This window comes from Heterocephalus glaber, unplaced genomic scaffold (genome assembly GCF_053883595.1).
Source record: "Heterocephalus glaber isolate CG9 unplaced genomic scaffold, H.glaber_assembly_v1.0 deba00001531, whole genome shotgun sequence".
NCBI classification, from domain to species: domain Eukaryota; kingdom Metazoa; phylum Chordata; class Mammalia; order Rodentia; family Bathyergidae; genus Heterocephalus; species Heterocephalus glaber.
This window is the reverse complement of record NW_028258329.1, coordinates 2,050,591-2,068,717: the sequence shown is the minus strand read 5'-3', so window position 1 is coordinate 2,068,717 and position 18,127 is coordinate 2,050,591. Positions and strand designations below refer to the sequence as shown.

Sequence of the window (18,127 nt, the reverse complement as noted above, 5' to 3'; positions counted from 1 at the left end):
TCCTAATATGGGCTTGCTGCAGACATCCAGCCCTTGCTCTTTCTGGTCTTTCACACAGAGGTGGGGGTGAGGCTGTGCCCCTTAAGCGGCATTCCTTGGGAACTGTGACCACGATCTCCCTCCATTTCAGCCCTGAGATGCTGCCCAAGAAGGAGGTCCCGGGACTGCTGTCCCGTGGGCCGCAGTCTGCCCGCTGCTGTCCCACCCCGCTTCTGTGATCCTCTGCAGACCTTCTGTGCACAGTGATCTCTGGCATCCCGTCCTGGTAAGCCATGGCAGCTGCCGGCGGAGCCCTGTCTCTCCCAGGTTGTGTTCAGTCTGGGTCGATGATGACACTGCAATGGGGCTGAAAAGAGGTGATGTCTTCAAAAACAGGCTCAATAGGATTACGCTGAGGCCCAGCCTAAGGGAGGGTGGCACCAGAGGAGATTGGCAGCCGGCCATCCTGTCCAGGACAGTCGAACTGTGGCTGGGAGCCCACTAAGTGGCCCCACAGGGGAGATGCTGTGGAGCCACAGTGGTAGGCGCACCTCCAGGCCCGACCGAGACCCTTCCCTGGTTTCGGTGCACCCCAGTCACGATCATCCCCCAATCTGCTCCTGTCACGGTGACGAGGAGCCCCTCTTGCTCAGCCCCTTTCCTTTGCTTTTGCCTTTCAGTGGGCTGCCCCTGCGGAGAAGTTGGGGTCTTTGGGCTGCGAGGTGAGTGGATTGCGGGCCTCCCACACACATGATGGGTTCCCTGGTGCGGGAAGAACTTAAGTGTCCTTGTGTCACAGGGGCGTCGGTCAGAACACCCGGGCATCCCAGGATATCGGGCTCAAGGGTGCCAGAGAGCACCTCCCGGGTCCTCGGTTTGGGTAGTGGATCATCACTGTGAAACTGCTCTGGTGAAACCCTTGCAGGATGTTGATGCCCACCTCTCTCCCAACTTGCTGCCCTGCTGCTCTGCAGGGTAAGTGAGAGAGAGAGAGAGAGAAAGAGAGGCCTCACGGATGGAGCCAGTTAGCAGGCCGCCAGGACTGCTGGCTGACAGAGGGACTTCTTGAGCTCAACTCAGTCAGTGTGGGGGCATCAAAGCCCGGGGAACATGGGCTGACAGGCCGGCCTGTTGGCCTCCAGGAAAATGCTACCTTGAAGCAGTGAGGACTGCCGTAGCCCTTGAGTATGGGAGGTACAGCGGGGCACTCTGAATATGGAACGTGCGGCCAGGAAGCCTCCAGCGTTGGATCCCGAGTCCAAGAGCAATCTGGGCTGTCCTGGGGGTCCAGATAAAGCATACCTGTCCCAACGGTGTGCCCGCCTGTTAGACCAGCCAACTTCCACAGTGCTCCCTCTCACAAATAACTAGTTTTCAGTTGGCCCTGCAGTTCTGGAGGCGAGGGGCTGAATCCCTGGTCCCATGGCTGTTTGAGCAGATTTTCGGCCAGAGAGCCCAACCAGCACAAGTGGGAAGCCCCATTTTCCCGAGGGACCAGGGAGGCAGTATCCCAGGCCAGATGAGAACGGTTTAGGATACCCTTGGGAACCAGGTGGCCTATGTCTGTGCCCCAGGTAGATTTGTTGGAAAGACACGTGGGAGGGCAGATGCAGCTCAAACATGGACAGAGCCAGGGCGAGGTCTTCAGGAAACACAGGACACTGGCTGGGAGTCAGCATCCCAGATGTCATGGCTTCACCACACTTCCAGAGCCTGTGGAGAGCACTGTCAAAACAGGCCCAAAGCTAAGGTGCAGGGAGGCCTGCTGGGATGTTTTCCTGTGACTCACCATGGCTTCCTGGCTTGTCCTTTCCCGCAAGTCGGGTTCCCTCCAACTGTACGGCTCCCTAGAGCCATGGGCAATCCAGTCCTAATATGGGCTTGCTGCAGACATCCAGCCCTTGCTCTTTCTGGTCTTTCACACAGAGGTGGGGGTGAGGCTGTGCCCCTTAAGCGGCATTCCTTGGGAACTGTGACCACGATCTCCCTCCATTTCAGCCCTGAGATGCTGCCCAAGAAGGAGGTCCCGGGACTGCTGTCCCGTGGGCCGCAGTCTGCCCGCTGCTGTCCCACCCCGCTTCTGTGATCCTCTGCAGACCTTCTGTGCACAGTGATCTCTGGCATCCCGTCCTGGTAAGCCATGGCAGCTGCCGGCGGAGCCCTGTCTCTCCCAGGTTGTGTTCAGTCTGGGTCGATGATGACACTGCAATGGGGCTGAAAAGAGGTGATGTCTTAAAAAACAGGCTCAATAGGATTACGCTGAGGCCCAGCCTAAGGGAGGGTGGCACCAGAGGAGATTGGCAGCCGGCCATCCTGTCCAGGACAGTCGAACTGTGGCTGGGAGCCCACTAAGTGGCCCCACAGGGGAGATGCTGTGGAGCCACAGTGGTAGGCGCACCTCCAGGCCCGACCGAGACCCTTCCCTGGTTTCGGTGCACCCCAGTCACGATCATCCCCCAATCTGCTCCTGTCACGGTGACGAGGAGCCCCTCTTGCTCAGCCCCTTTCCTTTGCTTTTGCCTTTCAGTGGGCTGCCCCTGCGGAGAAGTTGGGGTCTTTGGGCTGCGAGGTGAGTGGATTGCGGGCCTCCCACACACATGATGGGTTCCCTGGTGCGGGAAGAACTTAAGTGTCCTTGTGTCACAGGGGCGTCGGTCAGAACACCCGGGCATCCCAGGATATCGGGCTCAAGGGTGCCAGAGAGCACCTCCCGGGTCCTCGGTTTGGGTAGTGGATCATCACTGTGAAACTGCTCTGGTGAAACCCTTGCAGGATGTTGATGCCCACCTCTCTCCCAACTTGCTGCCCTGCTGCTCTGCAGGGTAAGTGAGAGAGAGAGAGAGAGAAAGAGAGGCCTCACGGATGGAGCCAGTTAGCAGGCCGCCAGGACTGCTGGCTGACAGAGGGACTTCTTGAGCTCAACTCAGTCAGTGTGGGGGCATCAAAGCCCGGGGAACATGGGCTGACAGGCCGGCCTGTTGGCCTCCAGGAAAATGCTACCTTGAAGCAGTGAGGACTGCCGTAGCCCTTGAGTATGGGAGGTACAGCGGGGCACTCTGAATATGGAACGTGCGGCCAGGAAGCCTCCAGCGTTGGATCCCGAGTCCAAGAGCAATCTGGGCTGTCCTGGGGGTCCAGATAAAGCATACCTGTCCCAACGGTGTGCCCGCCTGTTAGACCAGCCAACTTCCACAGTGCTCCCTCTCACAAATAACTAGTTTTCAGTTGGCCCTGCAGTTCTGGAGGCGAGGGGCTGAATCCCTGGTCCCATGGCTGTTTGAGCAGATTTTCGGCCAGAGAGCCCAACCAGCACAAGTGGGAAGCCCCATTTTCCCGAGGGACCAGGGAGGCAGTATCCCAGGCCAGATGAGAACGGTTTAGGATACCCTTGGGAACCAGGTGGCCTATGTCTGTGCCCCAGGTAGATTTGTTGGAAAGACACGTGGGAGGGCAGATGCAGCTCAAACATGGACAGAGCCAGGGCGAGGTCTTCAGGAAACACAGGACACTGGCTGGGAGTCAGCATCCCAGATGTCATGGCTTCACCACACTTCCAGAGCCTGTGGAGAGCACTGTCAAAACAGGCCCAAAGCTAAGGTGCAGGGAGGCCTGCTGGGATGTTTTCCTGTGACTCACCATGGCTTCCTGGCTTGTCCTTTCCCGCAAGTCGGGTTCCCTCCAACTGTACGGCTCCCTAGAGCCATGGGCAATCCAGTCCTAATATGGGCTTGCTGCAGACATCCAGCCCTTGCTCTTTCTGGTCTTTCACACAGAGGTGGGGGTGAGGCTGTGCCCCTTAAGCGGCATTCCTTGGGAACTGTGACCACGATCTCCCTCCATTTCAGCCCTGAGATGCTGCCCAAGAAGGAGGTCCCGGGACTGCTGTCCCGTGGGCCGCAGTCTGCCCGCTGCTGTCCCACCCCGCTTCTGTGATCCTCTGCAGACCTTCTGTGCACAGTGATCTCTGGCATCCCGTCCTGGTAAGCCATGGCAGCTGCCGGCGGAGCCCTGTCTCTCCCAGGTTGTGTTCAGTCTGGGTCGATGATGACACTGCAATGGGGCTGAAAAGAGGTGATGTCTTCAAAAACAGGCTCAATAGGATTACGCTGAGGCCCAGCCTAAGGGAGGGTGGCACCAGAGGAGATTGGCAGCCGGCCATCCTGTCCAGGACAGTCGAACTGTGGCTGGGAGCCCACTAAGTGGCCCCACAGGGGAGATGCTGTGGAGCCACAGTGGTAGGCGCACCTCCAGGCCCGACCGAGACCCTTCCCTGGTTTCGGTGCACCCCAGTCACGATCATCCCCCAATCTGCTCCTGTCACGGTGACGAGGAGCCCCTCTTGCTCAGCCCCTTTCCTTTGCTTTTGCCTTTCAGTGGGCTGCCCCTGCGGAGAAGTTGGGGTCTTTGGGCTGCGAGGTGAGTGGATTGCGGGCCTCCCACACACATGATGGGTTCCCTGGTGCGGGAAGAACTTAAGTGTCCTTGTGTCACAGGGGCGTCGGTCAGAACACCCGGGCATCCCAGGATATCGGGCTCAAGGGTGCCAGAGAGCACCTCCCGGGTCCTCGGTTTGGGTAGTGGATCATCACTGTGAAACTGCTCTGGTGAAACCCTTGCAGGATGTTGATGCCCACCTCTCTCCCAACTTGCTGCCCTGCTGCTCTGCAGGGTAAGTGAGAGAGAGAGAGAGAGAAAGAGAGGCCTCACGGATGGAGCCAGTTAGCAGGCCGCCAGGACTGCTGGCTGACAGAGGGACTTCTTGAGCTCAACTCAGTCAGTGTGGGGGCATCAAAGCCCGGGGAACATGGGCTGACAGGCCGGCCTGTTGGCCTCCAGGAAAATGCTACCTTGAAGCAGTGAGGACTGCCGTAGCCCTTGAGTATGGGAGGTACAGCGGGGCACTCTGAATATGGAACGTGCGGCCAGGAAGCCTCCAGCGTTGGATCCCGAGTCCAAGAGCAATCTGGGCTGTCCTGGGGGTCCAGATAAAGCATACCTGTCCCAACGGTGTGCCCGCCTGTTAGACCAGCCAACTTCCACAGTGCTCCCTCTCACAAATAACTAGTTTTCAGTTGGCCCTGCAGTTCTGGAGGCGAGGGGCTGAATCCCTGGTCCCATGGCTGTTTGAGCAGATTTTCGGCCAGAGAGCCCAACCAGCACAAGTGGGAAGCCCCATTTTCCCGAGGGACCAGGGAGGCAGTATCCCAGGCCAGATGAGAACGGTTTAGGATACCCTTGGGAACCAGGTGGCCTATGTCTGTGCCCCAGGTAGATTTGTTGGAAAGACACGTGGGAGGGCAGATGCAGCTCAAACATGGACAGAGCCAGGGCGAGGTCTTCAGGAAACACAGGACACTGGCTGGGAGTCAGCATCCCAGATGTCATGGCTTCACCACACTTCCAGAGCCTGTGGAGAGCACTGTCAAAACAGGCCCAAAGCTAAGGTGCAGGGAGGCCTGCTGGGATGTTTTCCTGTGACTCACCATGGCTTCCTGGCTTGTCCTTTCCCGCAAGTCGGGTTCCCTCCAACTGTACGGCTCCCTAGAGCCATGGGCAATCCAGTCCTAATATGGGCTTGCTGCAGACATCCAGCCCTTGCTCTTTCTGGTCTTTCACACAGAGGTGGGGGTGAGGCTGTGCCCCTTAAGCGGCATTCCTTGGGAACTGTGACCACGATCTCCCTCCATTTCAGCCCTGAGATGCTGCCCAAGAAGGAGGTCCCGGGACTGCTGTCCCGTGGGCCGCAGTCTGCCCGCTGCTGTCCCACCCCGCTTCTGTGATCCTCTGCAGACCTTCTGTGCACAGTGATCTCTGGCATCCCGTCCTGGTAAGCCATGGCAGCTGCCGGCGGAGCCCTGTCTCTCCCAGGTTGTGTTCAGTCTGGGTCGATGATGACACTGCAATGGGGCTGAAAAGAGGTGATGTCTTAAAAAACAGGCTCAATAGGATTACGCTGAGGCCCAGCCTAAGGGAGGGTGGCACCAGAGGAGATTGGCAGCCGGCCATCCTGTCCAGGACAGTCGAACTGTGGCTGGGAGCCCACTAAGTGGCCCCACAGGGGAGATGCTGTGGAGCCACAGTGGTAGGCGCACCTCCAGGCCCGACCGAGACCCTTCCCTGGTTTCGGTGCACCCCAGTCACGATCATCCCCCAATCTGCTCCTGTCACGGTGACGAGGAGCCCCTCTTGCTCAGCCCCTTTCCTTTGCTTTTGCCTTTCAGTGGGCTGCCCCTGCGGAGAAGTTGGGGTCTTTGGGCTGCGAGGTGAGTGGATTGCGGGCCTCCCACACACATGATGGGTTCCCTGGTGCGGGAAGAACTTAAGTGTCCTTGTGTCACAGGGGCGTCGGTCAGAACACCCGGGCATCCCAGGATATCGGGCTCAAGGGTGCCAGAGAGCACCTCCCGGGTCCTCGGTTTGGGTAGTGGATCATCACTGTGAAACTGCTCTGGTGAAACCCTTGCAGGATGTTGATGCCCACCTCTCTCCCAACTTGCTGCCCTGCTGCTCTGCAGGGTAAGTGAGAGAGAGAGAGAGAGAAAGAGAGGCCTCACGGATGGAGCCAGTTAGCAGGCCGCCAGGACTGCTGGCTGACAGAGGGACTTCTTGAGCTCAACTCAGTCAGTGTGGGGGCATCAAAGCCCGGGGAACATGGGCTGACAGGCCGGCCTGTTGGCCTCCAGGAAAATGCTACCTTGAAGCAGTGAGGACTGCCGTAGCCCTTGAGTATGGGAGGTACAGCGGGGCACTCTGAATATGGAACGTGCGGCCAGGAAGCCTCCAGCGTTGGATCCCGAGTCCAAGAGCAATCTGGGCTGTCCTGGGGGTCCAGATAAAGCATACCTGTCCCAACGGTGTGCCCGCCTGTTAGACCAGCCAACTTCCACAGTGCTCCCTCTCACAAATAACTAGTTTTCAGTTGGCCCTGCAGTTCTGGAGGCGAGGGGCTGAATCCCTGGTCCCATGGCTGTTTGAGCAGATTTTCGGCCAGAGAGCCCAACCAGCACAAGTGGGAAGCCCCATTTTCCCGAGGGACCAGGGAGGCAGTATCCCAGGCCAGATGAGAACGGTTTAGGATACCCTTGGGAACCAGGTGGCCTATGTCTGTGCCCCAGGTAGATTTGTTGGAAAGACACGTGGGAGGGCAGATGCAGCTCAAACATGGACAGAGCCAGGGCGAGGTCTTCAGGAAACACAGGACACTGGCTGGGAGTCAGCATCCCAGATGTCATGGCTTCACCACACTTCCAGAGCCTGTGGAGAGCACTGTCAAAACAGGCCCAAAGCTAAGGTGCAGGGAGGCCTGCTGGGATGTTTTCCTGTGACTCACCATGGCTTCCTGGCTTGTCCTTTCCCGCAAGTCGGGTTCCCTCCAACTGTACGGCTCCCTAGAGCCATGGGCAATCCAGTCCTAATATGGGCTTGCTGCAGACATCCAGCCCTTGCTCTTTCTGGTCTTTCACACAGAGGTGGGGGTGAGGCTGTGCCCCTTAAGCGGCATTCCTTGGGAACTGTGACCACGATCTCCCTCCATTTCAGCCCTGAGATGCTGCCCAAGAAGGAGGTCCCGGGACTGCTGTCCCGTGGGCCGCAGTCTGCCCGCTGCTGTCCCACCCCGCTTCTGTGATCCTCTGCAGACCTTCTGTGCACAGTGATCTCTGGCATCCCGTCCTGGTAAGCCATGGCAGCTGCCGGCGGAGCCCTGTCTCTCCCAGGTTGTGTTCAGTCTGGGTCGATGATGACACTGCAATGGGGCTGAAAAGAGGTGATGTCTTCAAAAACAGGCTCAATAGGATTACGCTGAGGCCCAGCCTAAGGGAGGGTGGCACCAGAGGAGATTGGCAGCCGGCCATCCTGTCCAGGACAGTCGAACTGTGGCTGGGAGCCCACTAAGTGGCCCCACAGGGGAGATGCTGTGGAGCCACAGTGGTAGGCGCACCTCCAGGCCCGACCGAGACCCTTCCCTGGTTTCGGTGCACCCCAGTCACGATCATCCCCCAATCTGCTCCTGTCACGGTGACGAGGAGCCCCTCTTGCTCAGCCCCTTTCCTTTGCTTTTGCCTTTCAGTGGGCTGCCCCTGCGGAGAAGTTGGGGTCTTTGGGCTGCGAGGTGAGTGGATTGCGGGCCTCCCACACACATGATGGGTTCCCTGGTGCGGGAAGAACTTAAGTGTCCTTGTGTCACAGGGGCGTCGGTCAGAACACCCGGGCATCCCAGGATATCGGGCTCAAGGGTGCCAGAGAGCACCTCCCGGGTCCTCGGTTTGGGTAGTGGATCATCACTGTGAAACTGCTCTGGTGAAACCCTTGCAGGATGTTGATGCCCACCTCTCTCCCAACTTGCTGCCCTGCTGCTCTGCAGGGTAAGTGAGAGAGAGAGAGAGAGAAAGAGAGGCCTCACGGATGGAGCCAGTTAGCAGGCCGCCAGGACTGCTGGCTGACAGAGGGACTTCTTGAGCTCAACTCAGTCAGTGTGGGGGCATCAAAGCCCGGGGAACATGGGCTGACAGGCCGGCCTGTTGGCCTCCAGGAAAATGCTACCTTGAAGCAGTGAGGACTGCCGTAGCCCTTGAGTATGGGAGGTACAGCGGGGCACTCTGAATATGGAACGTGCGGCCAGGAAGCCTCCAGCGTTGGATCCCGAGTCCAAGAGCAATCTGGGCTGTCCTGGGGGTCCAGATAAAGCATACCTGTCCCAACGGTGTGCCCGCCTGTTAGACCAGCCAACTTCCACAGTGCTCCCTCTCACAAATAACTAGTTTTCAGTTGGCCCTGCAGTTCTGGAGGCGAGGGGCTGAATCCCTGGTCCCATGGCTGTTTGAGCAGATTTTCGGCCAGAGAGCCCAACCAGCACAAGTGGGAAGCCCCATTTTCCCGAGGGACCAGGGAGGCAGTATCCCAGGCCAGATGAGAACGGTTTAGGATACCCTTGGGAACCAGGTGGCCTATGTCTGTGCCCCAGGTAGATTTGTTGGAAAGACACGTGGGAGGGCAGATGCAGCTCAAACATGGACAGAGCCAGGGCGAGGTCTTCAGGAAACACAGGACACTGGCTGGGAGTCAGCATCCCAGATGTCATGGCTTCACCACACTTCCAGAGCCTGTGGAGAGCACTGTCAAAACAGGCCCAAAGCTAAGGTGCAGGGAGGCCTGCTGGGATGTTTTCCTGTGACTCACCATGGCTTCCTGGCTTGTCCTTTCCCGCAAGTCGGGTTCCCTCCAACTGTACGGCTCCCTAGAGCCATGGGCAATCCAGTCCTAATATGGGCTTGCTGCAGACATCCAGCCCTTGCTCTTTCTGGTCTTTCACACAGAGGTGGGGGTGAGGCTGTGCCCCTTAAGCGGCATTCCTTGGGAACTGTGACCACGATCTCCCTCCATTTCAGCCCTGAGATGCTGCCCAAGAAGGAGGTCCCGGGACTGCTGTCCCGTGGGCCGCAGTCTGCCCGCTGCTGTCCCACCCCGCTTCTGTGATCCTCTGCAGACCTTCTGTGCACAGTGATCTCTGGCATCCCGTCCTGGTAAGCCATGGCAGCTGCCGGCGGAGCCCTGTCTCTCCCAGGTTGTGTTCAGTCTGGGTCGATGATGACACTGCAATGGGGCTGAAAAGAGGTGATGTCTTCAAAAACAGGCTCAATAGGATTACGCTGAGGCCCAGCCTAAGGGAGGGTGGCACCAGAGGAGATTGGCAGCCGGCCATCCTGTCCAGGACAGTCGAACTGTGGCTGGGAGCCCACTAAGTGGCCCCACAGGGGAGATGCTGTGGAGCCACAGTGGTAGGCGCACCTCCAGGCCCGACCGAGACCCTTCCCTGGTTTCGGTGCACCCCAGTCACGATCATCCCCCAATCTGCTCCTGTCACGGTGACGAGGAGCCCCTCTTGCTCAGCCCCTTTCCTTTGCTTTTGCCTTTCAGTGGGCTGCCCCTGCGGAGAAGTTGGGGTCTTTGGGCTGCGAGGTGAGTGGATTGCGGGCCTCCCACACACATGATGGGTTCCCTGGTGCGGGAAGAACTTAAGTGTCCTTGTGTCACAGGGGCGTCGGTCAGAACACCCGGGCATCCCAGGATATCGGGCTCAAGGGTGCCAGAGAGCACCTCCCGGGTCCTCGGTTTGGGTAGTGGATCATCACTGTGAAACTGCTCTGGTGAAACCCTTGCAGGATGTTGATGCCCACCTCTCTCCCAACTTGCTGCCCTGCTGCTCTGCAGGGTAAGTGAGAGAGAGAGAGAGAGAAAGAGAGGCCTCACGGATGGAGCCAGTTAGCAGGCCGCCAGGACTGCTGGCTGACAGAGGGACTTCTTGAGCTCAACTCAGTCAGTGTGGGGGCATCAAAGCCCGGGGAACATGGGCTGACAGGCCGGCCTGTTGGCCTCCAGGAAAATGCTACCTTGAAGCAGTGAGGACTGCCGTAGCCCTTGAGTATGGGAGGTACAGCGGGGCACTCTGAATATGGAACGTGCGGCCAGGAAGCCTCCAGCGTTGGATCCCGAGTCCAAGAGCAATCTGGGCTGTCCTGGGGGTCCAGATAAAGCATACCTGTCCCAACGGTGTGCCCGCCTGTTAGACCAGCCAACTTCCACAGTGCTCCCTCTCACAAATAACTAGTTTTCAGTTGGCCCTGCAGTTCTGGAGGCGAGGGGCTGAATCCCTGGTCCCATGGCTGTTTGAGCAGATTTTCGGCCAGAGAGCCCAACCAGCACAAGTGGGAAGCCCCATTTTCCCGAGGGACCAGGGAGGCAGTATCCCAGGCCAGATGAGAACGGTTTAGGATACCCTTGGGAACCAGGTGGCCTATGTCTGTGCCCCAGGTAGATTTGTTGGAAAGACACGTGGGAGGGCAGATGCAGCTCAAACATGGACAGAGCCAGGGCGAGGTCTTCAGGAAACACAGGACACTGGCTGGGAGTCAGCATCCCAGATGTCATGGCTTCACCACACTTCCAGAGCCTGTGGAGAGCACTGTCAAAACAGGCCCAAAGCTAAGGTGCAGGGAGGCCTGCTGGGATGTTTTCCTGTGACTCACCATGGCTTCCTGGCTTGTCCTTTCCCGCAAGTCGGGTGCCCTCCAACTGTACGGCTCCCTAGAGCCATGGGCAATCCAGTCCTAATATGGGCTTGCTGCAGACATCCAGCCCTTGCTCTTTCTGGTCTTTCACACAGAGGTGGGGGTGAGGCTGTGCCCCTTAAGCGGCATTCCTTGGGAACTGTGACCACGATCTCCCTCCATTTCAGCCCTGAGATGCTGCCCAAGAAGGAGGTCCCGGGACTGCTGTCCCGTGGGCCGCAGTCTGCCCGCTGCTGTCCCACCCCGCTTCTGTGATCCTCTGCAGACCTTCTGTGCACAGTGATCTCTGGCATCCCGTCCTGGTAAGCCATGGCAGCTGCCGGCGGAGCCCTGTCTCTCCCAGGTTGTGTTCAGTCTGGGTCGATGATGACACTGCAATGGGGCTGAAAAGAGGTGATGTCTTCAAAAACAGGCTCAATAGGATTACGCTGAGGCCCAGCCTAAGGGAGGGTGGCACCAGAGGAGATTGGCAGCCGGCCATCCTGTCCAGGACAGTCGAACTGTGGCTGGGAGCCCACTAAGTGGCCCCACAGGGGAGATGCTGTGGAGCCACAGTGGTAGGCGCACCTCCAGGCCCGACCGAGACCCTTCCCTGGTTTCGGTGCACCCCAGTCACGATCATCCCCCAATCTGCTCCTGTCACGGTGACGAGGAGCCCCTCTTGCTCAGCCCCTTTCCTTTGCTTTTGCCTTTCAGTGGGCTGCCCCTGCGGAGAAGTTGGGGTCTTTGGGCTGCGAGGTGAGTGGATTGCGGGCCTCCCACACACATGATGGGTTCCCTGGTGCGGGAAGAACTTAAGTGTCCTTGTGTCACAGGGGCGTCGGTCAGAACACCCGGGCATCCCAGGATATCGGGCTCAAGGGTGCCAGAGAGCACCTCCCGGGTCCTCGGTTTGGGTAGTGGATCATCACTGTGAAACTGCTCTGGTGAAACCCTTGCAGGATGTTGATGCCCACCTCTCTCCCAACTTGCTGCCCTGCTGCTCTGCAGGGTAAGTGAGAGAGAGAGAGAGAGAAAGAGAGGCCTCACGGATGGAGCCAGTTAGCAGGCCGCCAGGACTGCTGGCTGACAGAGGGACTTCTTGAGCTCAACTCAGTCAGTGTGGGGGCATCAAAGCCCGGGGAACATGGGCTGACAGGCCGGCCTGTTGGCCTCCAGGAAAATGCTACCTTGAAGCAGTGAGGACTGCCGTAGCCCTTGAGTATGGGAGGTACAGCGGGGCACTCTGAATATGGAACGTGCGGCCAGGAAGCCTCCAGCGTTGGATCCCGAGTCCAAGAGCAATCTGGGCTGTCCTGGGGGTCCAGATAAAGCATACCTGTCCCAACGGTGTGCCCGCCTGTTAGACCAGCCAACTTCCACAGTGCTCCCTCTCACAAATAACTAGTTTTCAGTTGGCCCTGCAGTTCTGGAGGCGAGGGGCTGAATCCCTGGTCCCATGGCTGTTTGAGCAGATTTTCGGCCAGAGAGCCCAACCAGCACAAGTGGGAAGCCCCATTTTCCCGAGGGACCAGGGAGGCAGTATCCCAGGCCAGATGAGAACGGTTTAGGATACCCTTGGGAACCAGGTGGCCTATGTCTGTGCCCCAGGTAGATTTGTTGGAAAGACACGTGGGAGGGCAGATGCAGCTCAAACATGGACAGAGCCAGGGCGAGGTCTTCAGGAAACACAGGACACTGGCTGGGAGTCAGCATCCCAGATGTCATGGCTTCACCACACTTCCAGAGCCTGTGGAGAGCACTGTCAAAACAGGCCCAAAGCTAAGGTGCAGGGAGGCCTGCTGGGATGTTTTCCTGTGACTCACCATGGCTTCCTGGCTTGTCCTTTCCCGCAAGTCGGGTGCCCTCCAACTGTACGGCTCCCTAGAGCCATGGGCAATCCAGTCCTAATATGGGCTTGCTGCAGACATCCAGCCCTTGCTCTTTCTGGTCTTTCACACAGAGGTGGGGGTGAGGCTGTGCCCCTTAAGCGGCATTCCTTGGGAACTGTGACCACGATCTCCCTCCATTTCAGCCCTGAGATGCTGCCCAAGAAGGAGGTCCCGGGACTGCTGTCCCGTGGGCCGCAGTCTGCCCGCTGCTGTCCCACCCCGCTTCTGTGATCCTCTGCAGACCTTCTGTGCACAGTGATCTCTGGCATCCCGTCCTGGTAAGCCATGGCAGCTGCCGGCGGAGCCCTGTCTCTCCCAGGTTGTGTTCAGTCTGGGTCGATGATGACACTGCAATGGGGCTGAAAAGAGGTGATGTCTTCAAAAACAGGCTCAATAGGATTACGCTGAGGCCCAGCCTAAGGGAGGGTGGCACCAGAGGAGATTGGCAGCCGGCCATCCTGTCCAGGACAGTCGAACTGTGGCTGGGAGCCCACTAAGTGGCCCCACAGGGGAGATGCTGTGGAGCCACAGTGGTAGGCGCACCTCCAGGCCCGACCGAGACCCTTCCCTGGTTTCGGTGCACCCCAGTCACGATCATCCCCCAATCTGCTCCTGTCACGGTGACGAGGAGCCCCTCTTGCTCAGCCCCTTTCCTTTGCTTTTGCCTTTCAGTGGGCTGCCCCTGCGGAGAAGTTGGGGTCTTTGGGCTGCGAGGTGAGTGGATTGCGGGCCTCCCACACACATGATGGGTTCCCTGGTGCGGGAAGAACTTAAGTGTCCTTGTGTCACAGGGGCGTCGGTCAGAACACCCGGGCATCCCAGGATATCGGGCTCAAGGGTGCCAGAGAGCACCTCCCGGGTCCTCGGTTTGGGTAGTGGATCATCACTGTGAAACTGCTCTGGTGAAACCCTTGCAGGATGTTGATGCCCACCTCTCTCCCAACTTGCTGCCCTGCTGCTCTGCAGGGTAAGTGAGAGAGAGAGAGAGAGAAAGAGAGGCCTCACGGATGGAGCCAGTTAGCAGGCCGCCAGGACTGCTGGCTGACAGAGGGACTTCTTGAGCTCAACTCAGTCAGTGTGGGGGCATCAAAGCCCGGGGAACATGGGCTGACAGGCCGGCCTGTTGGCCTCCAGGAAAATGCTACCTTGAAGCAGTGAGGACTGCCGTAGCCCTTGAGTATGGGAGGTACAGCGGGGCACTCTGAATATGGAACGTGCGGCCAGGAAGCCTCCAGCGTTGGATCCCGAGTCCAAGAGCAATCTGGGCTGTCCTGGGGGTCCAGATAAAGCATACCTGTCCCAACGGTGTGCCCGCCTGTTAGACCAGCCAACTTCCACAGTGCTCCCTCTCACAAATAACTAGTTTTCAGTTGGCCCTGCAGTTCTGGAGGCGAGGGGCTGAATCCCTGGTCCCATGGCTGTTTGAGCAGATTTTCGGCCAGAGAGCCCAACCAGCACAAGTGGGAAGCCCCATTTTCCCGAGGGACCAGGGAGGCAGTATCCCAGGCCAGATGAGAACGGTTTAGGATACCCTTGGGAACCAGGTGGCCTATGTCTGTGCCCCAGGTAGATTTGTTGGAAAGACACGTGGGAGGGCAGATGCAGCTCAAACATGGACAGAGCCAGGGCGAGGTCTTCAGGAAACACAGGACACTGGCTGGGAGTCAGCATCCCAGATGTCATGGCTTCACCACACTTCCAGAGCCTGTGGAGAGCACTGTCAAAACAGGCCCAAAGCTAAGGTGCAGGGAGGCCTGCTGGGATGTTTTCCTGTGACTCACCATGGCTTCCTGGCTTGTCCTTTCCCGCAAGTCGGGTTCCCTCCAACTGTACGGCTCCCTAGAGCCATGGGCAATCCAGTCCTAATATGGGCTTGCTGCAGACATCCAGCCCTTGCTCTTTCTGGTCTTTCACACAGAGGTGGGGGTGAGGCTGTGCCCCTTAAGCGGCATTCCTTGGGAACTGTGACCACGATCTCCCTCCATTTCAGCCCTGAGATGCTGCCCAAGAAGGAGGTCCCGGGACTGCTGTCCCGTGGGCCGCAGTCTGCCCGCTGCTGTCCCACCCCGCTTCTGTGATCCTCTGCAGACCTTCTGTGCACAGTGATCTCTGGCATCCCGTCCTGGTAAGCCATGGCAGCTGCCGGCGGAGCCCTGTCTCTCCCAGGTTGTGTTCAGTCTGGGTCGATGATGACACTGCAATGGGGCTGAAAAGAGGTGATGTCTTCAAAAACAGGCTCAATAGGATTACGCTGAGGCCCAGCCTAAGGGAGGGTGGCACCAGAGGAGATTGGCAGCCGGCCATCCTGTCCAGGACAGTCGAACTGTGGCTGGGAGCCCACTAAGTGGCCCCACAGGGGAGATGCTGTGGAGCCACAGTGGTAGGCGCACCTCCAGGCCCGACCGAGACCCTTCCCTGGTTTCGGTGCACCCCAGTCACGATCATCCCCCAATCTGCTCCTGTCACGGTGACGAGGAGCCCCTCTTGCTCAGCCCCTTTCCTTTGCTTTTGCCTTTCAGTGGGCTGCCCCTGCGGAGAAGTTGGGGTCTTTGGGCTGCGAGGTGAGTGGATTGCGGGCCTCCCACACACATGATGGGTTCCCTGGTGCGGGAAGAACTTAAGTGTCCTTGTGTCACAGGGGCGTCGGTCAGAACACCCGGGCATCCCAGGATATCGGGCTCAAGGGTGCCAGAGAGCACCTCCCGGGTCCTCGGTTTGGGTAGTGGATCATCACTGTGAAACTGCTCTGGTGAAACCCTTGCAGGATGTTGATGCCCACCTCTCTCCCAACTTGCTGCCCTGCTGCTCTGCAGGGTAAGTGAGAGAGAGAGAGAGAGAAAGAGAGGCCTCACGGATGGAGCCAGTTAGCAGGCCGCCAGGACTGCTGGCTGACAGAGGGACTTCTTGAGCTCAACTCAGTCAGTGTGGGGGCATCAAAGCCCGGGGAACATGGGCTGACAGGCCGGCCTGTTGGCCTCCAGGAAAATGCTACCTTGAAGCAGTGAGGACTGCCGTAGCCCTTGAGTATGGGAGGTACAGCGGGGCACTCTGAATATGGAACGTGCGGCCAGGAAGCCTCCAGCGTTGGATCCCGAGTCCAAGAGCAATCTGGGCTGTCCTGGGGGTCCAGATAAAGCATACCTGTCCCAACGGTGTGCCCGCCTGTTAGACCAGCCAACTTCCACAGTGCTCCCTCTCACAAATAACTAGTTTTCAGTTGGCCCTGCAGTTCTGGAGGCGAGGGGCTGAATCCCTGGTCCCATGGCTGTTTGAGCAGATTTTCGGCCAGAGAGCCCAACCAGCACAAGTGGGAAGCCCCATTTTCCCGAGGGACCAGGGAGGCAGTATCCCAGGCCAGATGAGAACGGTTTAGGATACCCTTGGGAACCAGGTGGCCTATGTCTGTGCCCCAGGTAGATTTGTTGGAAAGACACGTGGGAGGGCAGATGCAGCTCAAACATGGACAGAGCCAGGGCGAGGTCTTCAGGAAACACAGGACACTGGCTGGGAGTCAGCATCCCAGATGTCATGGCTTCACCACACTTCCAGAGCCTGTGGAGAGCACTGTCAAAACAGGCCCAAAGCTAAGGTGCAGGGAGGCCTGCTGGGATGTTTTCCTGTGACTCACCATGGCTTCCTGGCTTGTCCTTTCCCGCAAGTCGGGTTCCCTCCAACTGTACGGCTCCCTAGAGCCATGGGCAATCCAGTCCTAATATGGGCTTGCTGCAGACATCCAGCCCTTGCTCTTTCTGGTCTTTCACACAGAGGTGGGGGTGAGGCTGTGCCCCTTAAGCGGCATTCCTTGGGAACTGTGACCACGATCTCCCTCCATTTCAGCCCTGAGATGCTGCCCAAGAAGGAGGTCCCGGGACTGCTGTCCCGTGGGCCGCAGTCTGCCCGCTGCTGTCCCACCCCGCTTCTGTGATCCTCTGCAGACCTTCTGTGCACAGTGATCTCTGGCATCCCGTCCTGGTAAGCCATGGCAGCTGCCGGCGGAGCCCTGTCTCTCCCAGGTTGTGTTCAGTCTGGGTCGATGATGACACTGCAATGGGGCTGAAAAGAGGTGATGTCTTCAAAAACAGGCTCAATAGGATTACGCTGAGGCCCAGCCTAAGGGAGGGTGGCACCAGAGGAGATTGGCAGCCGGCCATCCTGTCCAGGACAGTCGAACTGTGGCTGGGAGCCCACTAAGTGGCCCCACAGGGGAGATGCTGTGGAGCCACAGTGGTAGGCGCACCTCCAGGCCCGACCGAGACCCTTCCCTGGTTTCGGTGCACCCCAGTCACGATCATCCCCCAATCTGCTCCTGTCACGGTGACGAGGAGCCCCTCTTGCTCAGCCCCTTTCCTTTGCTTTTGCCTTTCAGTGGGCTGCCCCTGCGGAGAAGTTGGGGTCTTTGGGCTGCGAGGTGAGTGGATTGCGGGCCTCCCACACACATGATGGGTTCCCTGGTGCGGGAAGAACTTAAGTGTCCTTGTGTCACAGGGGCGTCGGTCAGAACACCCGGGCATCCCAGGATATCGGGCTCAAGGGTGCCAGAGAGCACCTCCCGGGTCCTCGGTTTGGGTAGTGGATCATCACTGTGAAACTGCTCTGGTGAAACCCTTGCAGGATGTTGATGCCCACCTCTCTCCCAACTTGCTGCCCTGCTGCTCTGCAGGGTAAGTGAGAGAGAGAGAGAGAGAAAGAGAGGCCTCACGGATGGAGCCAGTTAGCAGGCCGCCAGGACTGCTGGCTGACAGAGGGACTTCTTGAGCTCAACTCAGTCAGTGTGGGGGCATCAAAGCCCGGGGAACATGGGCTGACAGGCCGGCCTGTTGGCCTCCAGGAAAATGCTACCTTGAAGCAGTGAGGACTGCCGTAGCCCTTGAGTATGGGAGGTACAGCGGGGCACTCTGAATATGGAACGTGCGGCCAGGAAGCCTCCAGCGTTGGATCCCGAGTCCAAGAGCAATCTGGGCTGTCCTGGGGGTCCAGATAAAGCATACCTGTCCCAACGGTGTGCCCGCCTGTTAGACCAGCCAACTTCCACAGTGCTCCCTCTCACAAATAACTAGTTTTCAGTTGGCCCTGCAGTTCTGGAGGCGAGGGGCTGAATCCCTGGTCCCATGGCTGTTTGAGCAGATTTTCGGCCAGAGAGCCCAACCAGCACAAGTGGGAAGCCCCATTTTCCCGAGGGACCAGGGAGGCAGTATCCCAGGCCAGATGAGA

General features: G+C 58.6%; 10 non-coding genes across 10 annotated transcripts; all 10 read left to right on the top strand.

The window, feature by feature from the left end:
- The first annotated feature begins 320 nt into the window (after window positions 1-320).
- Window positions 321-400, top strand: LOC147824798 (small nucleolar RNA SNORD115). Its single transcript, XR_015441839.1, has one exon. It is a non-coding gene; the product is annotated as a small nucleolar RNA SNORD115 (small nucleolar RNA).
- Window positions 401-2,167: 1,767 nt separating this feature from the next.
- On the top strand, window positions 2,168-2,247 carry LOC147824797 (small nucleolar RNA SNORD115). The gene has a single exon (XR_015441890.1). It is a non-coding gene; the product is annotated as a small nucleolar RNA SNORD115 (small nucleolar RNA).
- A 1,767-nt stretch (window positions 2,248-4,014) lies between these two features.
- LOC147824796 (small nucleolar RNA SNORD115) lies at window positions 4,015-4,094 on the top strand. Its single transcript, XR_015441838.1, has one exon. It is a non-coding gene; the product is annotated as a small nucleolar RNA SNORD115 (small nucleolar RNA).
- Window positions 4,095-5,861: 1,767 nt separating this feature from the next.
- Window positions 5,862-5,941, top strand: LOC147824795 (small nucleolar RNA SNORD115). The gene has a single exon (XR_015441889.1). It is a non-coding gene; the product is annotated as a small nucleolar RNA SNORD115 (small nucleolar RNA).
- A 1,767-nt stretch (window positions 5,942-7,708) lies between these two features.
- Window positions 7,709-7,788, top strand: LOC147824794 (small nucleolar RNA SNORD115). The gene has a single exon (XR_015441837.1). It is a non-coding gene; the product is annotated as a small nucleolar RNA SNORD115 (small nucleolar RNA).
- A 1,767-nt stretch (window positions 7,789-9,555) lies between these two features.
- On the top strand, window positions 9,556-9,635 carry LOC147824793 (small nucleolar RNA SNORD115). Its single transcript, XR_015441917.1, has one exon. It is a non-coding gene; the product is annotated as a small nucleolar RNA SNORD115 (small nucleolar RNA).
- Window positions 9,636-11,402: 1,767 nt separating this feature from the next.
- LOC147824792 (small nucleolar RNA SNORD115) lies at window positions 11,403-11,482 on the top strand. Its single transcript, XR_015441916.1, has one exon. It is a non-coding gene; the product is annotated as a small nucleolar RNA SNORD115 (small nucleolar RNA).
- A 1,767-nt stretch (window positions 11,483-13,249) lies between these two features.
- Window positions 13,250-13,329, top strand: LOC147824791 (small nucleolar RNA SNORD115). Its single transcript, XR_015441915.1, has one exon. It is a non-coding gene; the product is annotated as a small nucleolar RNA SNORD115 (small nucleolar RNA).
- A 1,767-nt stretch (window positions 13,330-15,096) lies between these two features.
- LOC147824790 (small nucleolar RNA SNORD115) lies at window positions 15,097-15,176 on the top strand. Its single transcript, XR_015441914.1, has one exon. It is a non-coding gene; the product is annotated as a small nucleolar RNA SNORD115 (small nucleolar RNA).
- Window positions 15,177-16,943: 1,767 nt separating this feature from the next.
- On the top strand, window positions 16,944-17,023 carry LOC147824789 (small nucleolar RNA SNORD115). The gene has a single exon (XR_015441913.1). It is a non-coding gene; the product is annotated as a small nucleolar RNA SNORD115 (small nucleolar RNA).
- The last annotated feature ends 1,104 nt before the right edge of the window (window positions 17,024-18,127 follow it).